Below are 13,617 nucleotides of genomic sequence, written 5' to 3'. Positions count from 1 at the left end.
CCTTCTAAGGATTTCTTGTGTTCACTCGTTTCTTACAAAATGCACATCCTTCCTTTCTTCAAAACTTTTGCTAATCTTCTGTTGTCGTTAAATTAAATCTCTCAAACCCATATGACCCATACGACCTTAGAAATATCACCCCCCCTCCCTCTCTCTCAGATTAAGTATTACCCTTTCCCTCTCTCAGATTAAGTATGACCCCCTCCTTCTCTCCATCCCCCCTTCCCCTCCATCTAAATTTACCTCTCTCCCCCTTACCCCTTTATATCTCTTGATTTCTCTATATTTCCCTCTTTTTTCCAAACCTCTCTTTCTTTCTTTTTCCTCCGACCCATCTTTCTCTTTCTTTCTCTCTATCGGCCATACTTTTTCTTTATTGCTCTATATCTTTCTCTTCCGCCTCTTATATATATATCTCTTTCCCCCTAGCCCTTTTTCACCCAGCCCCTCTTACTCTATTTCTTTCTCTCTTCCTAAGAATTAAGTAAAGATATAGATTTTGGGAAAAACTAACTGTGTTCAAAGACCTAGACTGGTTCACCAAAAAAAAAGGACAAAGACTAAATGCCCTTTCTTTTGTTCTACAATGTTCATAAAGAGTCATGAACGCAAATGGATATGGTTTCCACAATTTATTTTAAACAAAAATCCATCAAACACACTAATAACAAGAAAAAGAAACTCAATTTCATTCAATTTAATTATTTGTCCTACATATTCACTCACAATACACCCTAAATTAACAGAAAAAATTGAAATTAACAAAAATCTTATTCTAAAAATGGGAAAAAGCTACAACCAACATATTCAATAACAATCAATAAACAAGCAATTTAACAAAAACAACAGCGTAATATTCAACTGTCATCTCGACATGCTTAAAGGCAAAAGGTTCAAGTGTAAAGATGTCGAAGACGAGAAATTTTAAGATTATTCAAAACATATACACGTAATAAAAAGTAATAACTATACACAAATGAATCAAGATATATGATAGCTCAGCATTTGTTTTTTGTTAAAACTGGAAAATGAGAAAACTTTTGAGTGAAGAAAAGAAGCTCTTTCATAGATATGCTTCTAACGCACCATTTGCACTTAGAGAACGCATCATGTACAATCTACTCAGTAGCAACAATCCCAATAAACAAATCTACTCCGAATGAAAAATTGATGAGATCATACTGCATTCTTGTGATATAGTGAGTTAAGCTTCAGACTGGCTTCGTAATTCTGGAATGTGATGCACTTCTACTCCAACTGAGAAGAAAATTTCAACAAACGCCAAGGAAAAGGGGTTCATCGCTGACCAACCTTGGCATTTTCAGGAACCACGATCACATTCAAGATCTTACCAAGAACGATGATCTTCTTTTTGATGGTTTTCCCATCAATGTACTTTTGACAGCTTTTCATCTTCAGTACATGTTTTCCCATTAACTAGAGATATTTTTTACACCTCCAAGTCAGCAAACCATGTTAATAGATTCTTCAGGGACAAGCTTCCCGTCTATTTGGTTTGTAAATGCATAAGTGACCTGCATTACCACAAACAGCTACCATATTGTAAAACTTACAGTCATGTTGTTACGTTACTCTAACCGATATTCCTTGAACATGCATGTCTAGCAACACTTTTGGACTTTTAACATTATTAAAGAACTCATTAAGGATAGTCTTAAAGTTTTTGGCCTTCAATACAACTATTCTTTGCAAAATCAGTTAAGCAAAGACGGGAAAAGCATAGTTAAAATAAGATTCAAAAAAAGTCACAAGAGAAATTTTTAATTAGCAGTTAAATCCATTTTATTACAGTTTTTCAACTTGTAAACGATTTTACAGGGTGACGAAACTTCATAAGCTATTTGGAAATAGTTTAAAAAATTAACTAACCTAATCACTAGCTGCAGCTTGAAATAGAATATCAGGAACTGAAGTGGGAGATAAATGATGAGCCCAGTTAAGTAGATCCTCTTCAGAGACCCCACCTAAAAACAAGCCCTAACAAAATATTTAAGCAATCAAGACTAAAGAAACGCAAATTCTTTAGAAATTTATGAAAAACTACCTGTTTCTGAGAATTTTTAGAATATGCAATCCAGAAATTTCTGCAAACCCACCAATATCATTAGTATTTTGGCTAGATTGGTAACCTTCACAGTTTGATTCAATACAATCGACCTCCACTCTGTTCTCAAGCATGCCATTTTTGTATGGTATTAGTTAAATCACTAATTCTACATCGAACACAATCCATCTTTTCATGAAATACCTGTAAAAAGCACACAACACTTAAACTGATGCCAAAATATTGTGCAGCAAGTCAATATGGACTTAAGGCATCAGGGTTAAATAATACTAAACAAGCTTAAAATTCAAAATTGAACATTTGTGATTTAGCACAATCTATTAAACTACTTCCGAAATGGAATTTAGAAGGAACTTCAGGTATTGTTAAGTGAAATTCAGACGAGAACACATCTAATTTTTTAATCACCCAATTGCTTCACATGCTCACCGCATTTGTAAATTGTCTTCCAAAAAAAAAAAACCTACCTCCATTTCTTATTATTTGCTACTTTAGAAGGTTGCACAGGCTACAAGGTAAAATCTGGTTGCAAGTGTCAAATGGAGAGAGAAAGAGATGCTTTTGATGAGGAGAGAGATAGAGAATGACTAATTGAAAAGGAAAGAAAACATTTGTTTCAACTTACAATAATATGAAACATCCATTTTTGGCAAATGTTGTAAACAATATGAAACGTAGAACATTATATACCTTCGTTCACATTGTAGGTAAACAGATCGCATAGATCTTCCATTGAAAAGGTGTTCCCCTAAATTAAGGTGGGGGGGGGGGGGACTGTGATCTCGCCATTGGAACAAATGCAAAATGCAATCAAATGAGTTTATTCTACTAAATTACCCTATCACAACCACCTTGTTCCTTTTGAATAACTTTATGAAGCTCTTCTTTTGATATCTGACGCTGGTACACCTTTGCACATGATTTAAGATTCAAAAAGTGATCTCAATAATTCAAGTTATAGTTATGATTATATACAGTTGTGAGGACTAAACAGTCCTTTTATGACAAAACAGGGAGGAATAAACAAAAATGCCATTGGGAATAATGCCATAAATCAACAGTCATCCAAAGGCACATTCATGCATATTAAAAACTTGAAAGTTGAAACTTGAAACTAATCAAGTCCCTGAATTTCTTAAAAGTCATAGAGTAACATGAGAGATGTGTCAAACAAAACCTTCTCTTCAATGGTTCCAGAGCTCAGAAATATGTAAACATGGACTCTCTTCTTTTGTCCATCCCTCCAAACTCTTGCAGCAGCCTACAAGCAAACATATACATAACTAGCGCTGACACAATGCTCCAGTCTAGACCCAATAGATCTGAAAGAGAAAACAGAAATACATCTGCCAATATGACATAAATTACTTGTTTATCATTGGTAGGGTTCCAGTCAGGATCAAACAAGACCAATGGATTTCCTCCGATCAAGTTCAGCCCACAACCACCAGCCTTACTACTTCAGAGAAAAGCAAATTCATCCTGCAATGCACTTGAACAAATGAGGGTTCTTCACAAAAAAACTTTTTATGTACTTTTTTATGGAAAAAATAGTGACCTTTGAAAAATCATTAAAACAGTTGACCAGCTTATGCCGTTTGCTGATCGACGTTCCATCAAGCCTGGAATAAGGGTATCTTCTCTCACGACATAATTGAGAAAAGAGATCAAGGGTCTGAAATCACATTAGATAATCAGTTAAATATAAATACAGATATGAAGCAAAAGACAGCAGTAGAGTACATTTGCAAGGGGAAAGGGGCTTCCAGGAAAGAGGATAGAAAGATATAATTAGCAGTAAGTCCACCTTTATAGGAGGTTTATAAAGGATAATCGTACTAAGTTGGAATTCCACACTAAACAAGCATGGTCTCAATCAAGTTTCTTTCAATTTCCCCCCCAAATCCCAGAACCTAAAATTAGAAAGAAAAGGGTATAAATTCTCCAAATTGGAAACCAACATGTTGACAGGTCATCTATTTAAGCAAAGAAACCCATGGATAGAAACAGAAACAGATAGCCGAATGTTATTCCCAAAATCACCAAAATGATGTACGCATCAGCATACCAATGAAAATCCAAACATACCTCGGTTAGCTGGTCCTGCTAGGAAACTCAGGTCCATATCATATGCTACAAACAGAGTCCTTGAATCCTCAACTTTGACAAGAGGTGTTACAACGCAATTTCTGAACAACTGAATCCTCAGAAGCTTCATCCTCACCAACAATCACATGCAATAACGGTAAGCTTGGCCCTGGATGATCCATCACCATAGCTGCTAAAACGATAGCAGAAGCTTAAACTGACTTTACTGACACAATTGAACTGAGAAATTGATATTCACTAACATTATAAATAAAAAAAAAACATTACCACAGCTTATCTGATGACATTTGGCCCACTGGCACCTGGCAAGGGGTGCTCATTGCTGGGTAGCTGCTGCTGTTCCGACGCGGCTGAGATTCTATATTAAAATATGCAAACAACTTGTAAATTTAATAAAATAAATATCAAAAATCAAAATTCTGTTAACTTCTATAAAAGCTAAAACCCTGTAAAATTTATTAAAGCATCAAGGAGTTATTGCGAGGAGATGAGGTGAAATGGTGAGGCGAGGCAACCGAGGAGATGAAGGTGACATATATTAAGACTATTAAGACCACAGAAAGATTGAAACTCCAACCTTTACTATTTTTCTATTTTATAAAAACCCAAAATAAAAGTTTTAACTTTCAAATAGGAAAACACAATTTCACATCAAAAAAAAAAAAAAAATCAAAAACAACCATCAATCATTCTAATTGCTCTTACAACCAATATTGTTAAATAGTGAAGCAAACATAATTTAATTTCAACCATCAATCATTCTAATTGCTCTTACATCCAAAAAGAGGGGGCATAAGCAATACATTGCTCTTACATCCATTAACTTGCTCATGAATCAATTAACTATCAATATTCAACCTCCCTTCCAAATTAAGCATCAACATATAAGATAAGAAAACATTATGTGGAAATTTTTCACATTGAGCTATAATCCAACAAAATCTAGATTCAATGTGCGTATACTTTGTTGCACTTGAATATTCAATTCCAAGTTGCCCTTGAATATTTGCATAATTTGTTCAAAATTTCTGAATTGAATCAACTGTTCAATTCAAATTTCCTGAATTAACTGAGAATGCTTGTTGCACTTGAATATTGCATATACTACTACTTTTATGTACTTCAACAAAATTGGAGAAAACCCATAACAACTAAATTTTACACTATCACATACACTAACAATCACCTAAATAACAATATTACGACAATTAAAAACTAAAATCGCATGCACACTTTTGCAGCATCAATCATAAATCTTATCATATAATTACAAATAATATCAGATAGCCCAAATAACAATAATTTCTATAACATTCAAAACCATAGTTTAGAAAACTATATTCCAATAATTAAGCATGCTACAGTGCTACACCGATCTCCACTCAAAAACACCCAACTATGACATTAATAACATCAAAACCAGCAATTAATAATTGAATAATCAAAATACAACAAAATCAACAGATACCTAGACCATAAATTATTTACACTAATCATAAATTAGTAGAAGTATTGAAAAAAAAGAGAGAGAGAACCAGGGAAATGGGCCATTCCTGATTGGAACTAGGTTGGAAAAAGCTGATATAAAAATTGATTCATAGTATAATTGATTAAGAATACCACCTCCACCACGAAACCTGGTAACAAAGGAGAAGTCATTAGATCATACCACACTAATTCAGCTTGTCAAGCATCATTTTTCACATAATTCCATTAGCTTAATTTGCATAACTTACTTCCCATAGCTCAATTCCCAAATCATGACCTTCTATTAAACCGAATTCCACCATAAATTATTCTGCATATTTTTAAAAAAATTTGAATTACAAATGGGGTTTTTGTTATTTTAGTTGGTAGTTTAATATTAAGAAAGGATTAGTCATAACTCGTACTTCAACTTCAAATGATTAAATGAAATCCACCTAAGAAGAACCCTAATAGATGGTGAAAATTATATAAAATTTTTGAAAAAAAGAAAAAAGAAAAAACATTATACGTCAGAGGAGTGAAAACTCAAAGTAGGCTTCAATGGAGAACTTAGAGTGCGCTTCAATGGAGGAGAGAGAAAGAGAAATTTGAGGATGCTTAGGAGAAGAGTGAGGAACTGAGGATGAGAGGAGCAAAACAGGAGATAGAAATAGGTAACCCAAAAAGACCAAAATAGCCCTGTCAATTTGGTCAATCAAGGAAGGGTGCTAAGGGCAGGAGAGGGCACAAAAGTCAATTTCCTGTTCATAAGGAACAGTAAATTGGAAATAGTCCTGGTGCTTGGGGCTTTTAGAAGGGTTATAGATTTATGATTGTTATTTTGGCTTTGAATAAGCTTGGGGGGTTGGTGTTTTTGTTTGGTGATTTCTTGATTATGATGTTGAGGATTGATCACCCTTTGCTTCATAATTTAGGTATACCATAAAATTTAAAATTTTAGCCTACCTTCACCCTTTTCGGCCTTACATTACGACCCTTTTCAAGACCTTTTGACCTTTTTGGTTAAGTCAAAAGTCGGTGGACGAAAAGATGTGAGTCAAGCCTATGGAGCAATATGCATAGTCAAGATGTTTCTTTTTCGGTTCCTTCGAAGAATCATTGATATGCTCACTAAAGGTGTGGATTTGAAGCTAGTTAGGAGAACGTGCTACGATTGTTGAGATGAAGGTGAACTGTGTTTCACTAGTTCTCTATGCTTAGCATATTTTATGTTTCTATCAATCTTGGATATCTTGGAACATGCATACCCTTATTGTATAGAAAGTTATTTATTTACTTGTATTTGATCATCTATAAAGCCCATTTCAAAGGCTTTTGGTTTTACTTTTTCCTTTTTGATTTTACTTTCATTTTAATTATTTGCCTCATTTTTGCCTATAAAAGTTATGGGTCAAACACTTTAGATACCCTTATGAGACCTCACTCGTCCTCATTGGAGACTTTGGGGTTTAAAGGGTTTGTTGTAGCTAAAGAAAACCATGATTCCTACGAATGTGAGTTTTAGTGTACATTCTTATCATTTTCTTCCTTTTTTGTTTAAATGAGTTTTTCATCCTATTCCTACTTGCTTTTGTTTTGCTCGATGACGAGAAAAAGTCTAGCGTGGGGGAATTTGATGAGTGTCATTTATGGAACTCATTTAGCCTCTTTTAGGATGATTTTAATCGCTTTTATAGTTTTTTTTATCTCTTTTTCTTTAGTTTTATCTTCTATTTCTCTAGTTTGTATTTTTCTTAGTTGTTTTCTCGTTTTCTAGTATTTCTTAGTTTATTTCCCCTTTTCTCTTTTATTTGATTTCAATAGAAAGGTGATGTCCAAGGATTTCCATGGCTCTTTCTCGAGATTTTTAAGGCTCAAGATGCAAGACGTTCTCTCACATTGAAGCTCAAGTGTTGAGGTGTGGAAGCTTCGAGTCTTCTTGGCCGCACTCTCAAGATGCGTGGATATCAAAAGTGGTGTTGAACCAACCGTGGGCCCTTTGTAAACTACCATCACCAATGTTTATCAAGTGGAGCGCACGGAGGAATCGATGGAAGCACGAGAGAGGCTATCCTGCTCCTAGGCGCAGCCGTGCAATAGGCTAGTACGGGAGAGTAGGCGCACAGCCATGATTCCCTGGTTCCATACCCATTCCTCCACGGCCGCACATTATGTGGAGAGGGCGCGCTTGTACGGGTTGTTTTTGAACATCTAACAAACTTCTCCTTTTTTTAGTATTACTATACATAGATTTTCTTCCTTTTTAAGAGAGAATAGTTGGAGAATTGTATTGGAAATAGAATACAATAGATTTTTAGAGAGAGAAGCTCAAGATTTTGGGAACCTTTTGTTTTTAGAATTTAGAGAGAAAAACTTGGTAATGGATGATTGCCACATTTTGATCTTCATTCTCTTCGATACCGATCAAAGTTAAGTAAAAATTTTAGTGTTTGATCTTTGATATATTGTTGAATTTCTAGTTAATTGTTTGATTTGATTGTTGAAATTTTAATTACAATTTTGATGAAGAAATTGATGATTTGTTTAGTTTTTCTTTTCAATTGAAAAATGTGTAATGAGTAGATACTTTTGTAAGGATATGGTGAAGAATATATGAATGATAAACTAATGCTAATTAGGATATTTTTCATGATTTGATATTGTTATTAAATTAGTTGATGATTTGTGCATGTGTTTAATTTGTTGAGGAGTAGCCAACTTTGATTATCAACCTAGATTGCATTGAAGTTTTCATTGATACGACACATTGATTTTGAAGTTACACTTATCGATTGAACTTGTCTTGTGATTTTCCTTTAATATCATTCGTTAAGATCACTAGTTTGACACTTAGGAAATAACTTTTCAAGTGGCTTTGATTGCAAATACTATTTTCCCTCGTATTATTCGATTGATCAACTTCCCATCCAATTATCATGTTTATTGTAAATGTATGTGGATGCTAATTGCCTAACATCTTGATATTGACTTCTATTCTTAGAAATTGTCGTGTTGATTTGCTTTTATTTTACAAACCTATTATTCAATCTTCGAAGTAACTTGACATAAGACCATAGTATATGCCTTCATTCCTTTGGATTCGACTCGGACTTACCCCTATACTAGTAGTAGGTTTGGTTATAATTTTTTTTTATTAAAGAAATTTTATAATAAAACGACCTAGAATCTACCTTCCGTCATTCACCAGGTCGCACGCGCCTACTGCGCCAAAGTGATTTTGATGTGCTGTAAGGGGCAGCACAACTAACTTTCATGCGCCGCGTGGTATTTTGGTAAGATTCGATTTAGTATTTTCACGAAATTCTAAATCTTCTGTGAGTGCATCAATGGAGGTTGCCCTAGGCGTCACGCATAACCTTGTGAGTTGTGCGCGCCACACCACCGCGACTCATTGAGATGCGCGCTGATTTTCTCGCGGTAACTTAACTTTTTAACCTAGGCGCCTTAAGTCCGTTCAAATTACGTTTTAACTTTGGGTTTAAGCCTAATTATTGATCGGACTTAGTTAATTGGACTTAGGTTCATTTCGTTTTAGGTCATGCTAGTTGTTTGGTGATTTTGTGACTTAATTAGTAGTCCATAAGCATTATTCATGTTGATGCAACACAAAGATGGTTTATTTATCATCATAGCACTTCCAGTCGGGACATGAGGTTTACAAAATTTCTGCCTGTGTTTCATGTTAATTTCTGTGTCTTTAAGCTTCGTAATAAGCCCCTATTTATAGGAATGGGTGAGTTTAGGTTTTTGAGCATTTTGTTACAACAGGTGGCGCGCGCATCTTAGTGGTTCGCGTGCGCCTGTTGCACGCAAGTGATTTGGATGCATTTCAGGGGGTAACATAACTAACTTTCATGCGTGCGGTCTTATGGTAAGATTCGATTTTGTATTTTCACGAAATTCTGACTCCTCCGTAACCGCATTAGTGGAGGCTGCATGCACACCATTGTGAATTGCGCACGCCATACCAGCGTGACTCGTTGAGATGCGCGTTGATTTTCCCGTGGCATCTTTAATTTTTAACCTAGGTACCCAAAAGTTCGTCAAAATTAGGTTTTAACTTCGGGTTTAAGCCTAATTATTGATCAAACTTAGTTAATTGGACATTGGTTTATTTCGTTTTGAGTCATGCTAGTTATATTTTATTTTGTGACTTTATCAGTAGTCCATAAGCATTCTTCACGTTTATCCAACACAAAGATGGTTTATTTATTGTCACAACACTTCTGGTCAAGTGATAAGGCGAAAAGTAGATGTCTAAACCTACATCATGGGATTCCCATGTTGGGTTCCAGAAAGTTTAACTTTTCGCGGAAACAAAACCTGACCCTAAGACCCGCTCACAATTAATATAACTAATAAGCATAATTAAAAAGATAAGGAGAAAGACAATATTACCCTTAGTGCTTTCTTTTCATCGTTAATTAGCTCTTACATCAAGTCCCTAAATCGCATGAACCTCCCTCGGAAATCCACCTGCAACAACGAACTATCCGACCCTCACTCGTACTTAAAGGTATTCTAACTTTATAGGAGATGCCTTATTGAGTTCAACTCAAGTGAAGTTCTCAAATCAAAAGGTTGGTATTTATAGAGAAATTCTTATTGGCATTCCTTTGTACCATCAATATGGGAGAGTTAGTAAAATTCCTATTTTTTATTTTATTTATAAATAAAAAATCAATAGAAGAAGCAATGTAATAATTAATCAACAAGTGTCAAGCAAAGAGGGGAGGGTAGATGAGGAACACAATGGGGGGGGGGGGACCAATATCTTACTCCCCAAGAACCGCTAAATCGCCTTAACATTCTCTTGGGTCCAACCAGCTAGTGCCAACTGATGCACCTGGCATTGCACGCCAAGGCTGCATTGTTGCCGCCTGCACCTTTGGCTAGGCCCACAGGCTGGTCGCTAGCAGGTCCGACTGTTGGGTAAGGCCTTGTGCGCCCCATTTCTAGCTTGGCCTAGCATGTCACTGGCTTGCTAGCGTTGTAAGCTTTCTAACACGCTGGCGCACGCTAGCGATGCTAGCATGCCACTATTAGCAATCCTAGAATGTGCGTGCTAGCTTGCTGTGCTACACACCAGCCACCATTTCTAGTGGCCTCTGCATGGTGTGGCGTGCATGCTAGCTACCATGCCAGCACTTCTGCCTCCAGTTCTCAGTTTTCTTGGAGCATTCCGATGTTAGGGGTATTTTGGTACTTGTTAATTAATTAATTTTTACCGTCTTGTTGTCTTATTAATTGGACTCGACTTGCAACGCTTGGTCTCGATGCTCCTAGATCGATATCCGACGTCTATGCTCATAATACTCGAGTGAATCGTTAATTCTTTTTTGATTAATTTGTCCTGATGGATTGTCTGTTTGCTAGGGTGTGATATGAAGGGTTCAATCAAGATTAAGCTGGAATATTAAATATACATTAATATTACTAATCGGAAGCGGCCTCTAACTAGGCATTCCGATCACTTAAACTCAATGAATAATTAGATTTCTAATAATTTCAAACCCTCTATCGGAATAATACACTTGTTCGATGGACTCAATTCCTATCAATACCATACTTGTCTTTTCTAACAAGTGTGCTTTTAGTGTATAACCTTTTTCCTATGTCAATTATGTCTGTTCATGAACTATATGGTAAGATTTTTCGTCATCCTTATTACGTCTTGAAGTGTTTCTCGAAATCTGAGTTTTATTATCAATAAACAGATGATTCCTAAAATTCATTATGAGCACGGCCATGCATTTTTTATATGTTGCTCTTCGAGAGGCTTTGTAAACAACAAAGACATATTCCCTATTGTTTTTAGGGGGACATTCCTAGGCTTGTACTGTCAGATTCTCTTACTAAAATGACCTAGTTGTTCGATTGTTATGTTATAATCCCCATGTACGACAGACATTTGACGAACATCAAAACGGACTAGTATTCAAACAAAAGAACTCACAATACTCATGGTCGAGGAATGAGGTTCCGATAGCCATAATGAGAAGTATGCTAATGAAGATTTTTAAATCACTTAAACTAATCTCATAAGTCGATCTGGTATAGTTCTATACCAATACCCGTGCAAATGATTTATGACAATCATGTTCTTGTAGCACAAGAAACGGTGCTATAAATCATACTACACTAATCTCAAGTAGTCATTAATCGTCCATCATTTAAATTACCTTAATTAGGAATAATTTTTTAATATAATATTCAACTTTCTCTTAATAGGTGTTTCGTTATCCAATACATTGTCTTGATACCCTATTTTGAATATTCTAGAAATCGAATGGACTCAATATTTAATCCTAAACCACAAATAAATAGAAATGGAGTGATAAAATTGCATAAAGTTAAATTACTCCAAAATCCGATTGGCTTAACATAGTGTTTTACATTAAAATATTCGAAAATTAATTAAAACACACAACAAGGAAATCAAAGCCAATCACAAACGTGCCTGATTCCCATTGCCTCAACGTGCTTTTTGTGTTTAACTTGAGGTAAAGGTTTAGTCAGTGGATCGGCTACATTGTCGTCCGTTCCAATGTTATAAATTCTGATTTTACCTTCTTATTTCCATTCCCTTATTTGTGGAATCGCCCCTTGACATGTTTGTCATGTTTATGTTCCCTTGGCTCTCAAGCCTGTGCAATAGCTCAATTTTTATCACAATTGAAGGTTATTGGACCCTAGATGTAGGGTACAACATCAAGTTCACCAATAAACTTACGAATCCAAACTACCTCCTAAGATGCTTCAATGGCTGCCAAGTATTCGGCTTTAGTTGCAGAATTTGCAATTGTTCTTTGTTTAGCACTCTTCCAACTAAATACTCCTCCATTTAGATAGAATACGTATCCTAATTGCGATTTGAAGTCGTCTCTGTCTGTTTGGAATCTTGCGTCGGTATAACCTCTAATAACTAATTCATTTGAGCCACCATATACTAGGAATTTATCCTTGTTCCTTTTAAGGTACTGTAGACACCCATTTGTGTCTCCCCAAAACCAAACCCATTGATGAGTACCTTTCACGTTGAATCATAATCGAATGAAGTGAAAGTGTGGAAAGTTTAGTGTTGCGGATAGTTTTAATTTCTTTTCTCCTCTCTCTGTTTTTGAAAACCTATTTTAAGAAAATAGTCAATCCATTTTTTTTGGTCCATGATATGGGTCCAATAATAGTGTAGTTGGATAGGGCTTGAAACGACCTTTCCGACGATATATTATAAGCCCAATTCCGATGAATATTGAGGAAGTTATGGCCAATTTACTAAACTGGGCCCAGTTTGAGCCTTATATGCGGCCGAATGATCTAGAGGAGGGCCTAATATAGATTTATCATTCCTAATGCAATTAGCATTGATAAATTGACTATTGTTGACTTTTAGAGTTTTAATCAGAATAAAAGAACGTTTTTGAGGAAAATAAGATTTTATCCTCTTGTATGGTAATTTTTATCTGATTCTAGAAAACACGTCAAAAACTTAGTCATCGCCAAACGCCAGCATTAGCGCCTGACGCTAAGCTTGGCGTCTGGCGCTAATGTCAGCGTCTGGCGCTAACCTTCGTTTTACGCGTCAGAACTCTGTTTTGATTTTTTTATCTTTTTGGTTGATTTTCTTTATAAATAGCCTTCTAAAAACTCCGTTTTGATTCACCAACTCTCATCAAGATTTTCTTGATTACTCTCTCTCTCTCTTTTCTAAACTAGCCTTCTCTCAAATATAAAAATTCCGCATTCATTAGACTTAGATACACCTAGCCATATTCGAAGTTGCCTTCGCCCTAGACATGAAAGGTTTAATTTCTGAGGGTTTGGTCCCAAATCTCTCTTTTAATTATTATTTAATTGTTGTTTTATATTTTCCTTGAAGTTACTAACGTGTGTATTTTGTTATTAGAAAGAGGTACGAGGCATCCAAGTAAGTT

General features: G+C 35.5%; 1 long non-coding RNA gene across 11 annotated transcripts; it reads right to left on the bottom strand.

The window, feature by feature from the left end:
* Window positions 1–832: 832 nt before the first annotated feature.
* Window positions 833–6,335, bottom strand: LOC110686851. 11 transcript variants are annotated; one of them, XR_002504335.1, is made up of 11 exons: window positions 6,088–6,310; window positions 5,932–5,993; window positions 5,819–5,832; window positions 4,463–4,553; window positions 4,175–4,364; window positions 3,645–3,761; window positions 3,455–3,568; window positions 3,264–3,347; window positions 2,066–2,269; window positions 1,891–1,985; window positions 833–1,535 (listed from the first exon to the last, which is right to left on the bottom strand). It is a non-coding gene; the product is annotated as an uncharacterized LOC110686851 (long non-coding RNA). The 11 variants fall into 11 exon arrangements; XR_002504334.1 differs by having other exon boundaries at window positions 6,192–6,306; XR_002504329.1 differs by adding an exon at window positions 2,924–2,995 and having other exon boundaries at window positions 4,463–5,832; window positions 5,932–6,315.
* Window positions 6,336–13,617: the final 7,282 nt, after the last annotated feature.

This window comes from Chenopodium quinoa, unplaced genomic scaffold, assembly GCF_001683475.1.
Source record: "Chenopodium quinoa cultivar QQ74 unplaced genomic scaffold, ASM168347v1, whole genome shotgun sequence".
Lineage (NCBI taxonomy): Eukaryota > Viridiplantae > Streptophyta > Magnoliopsida > Caryophyllales > Amaranthaceae > Chenopodium > Chenopodium quinoa.
The sequence above is the reverse complement of the archived record's forward strand: the minus strand, read 5'-3'. Positions and strand labels throughout refer to the sequence as shown.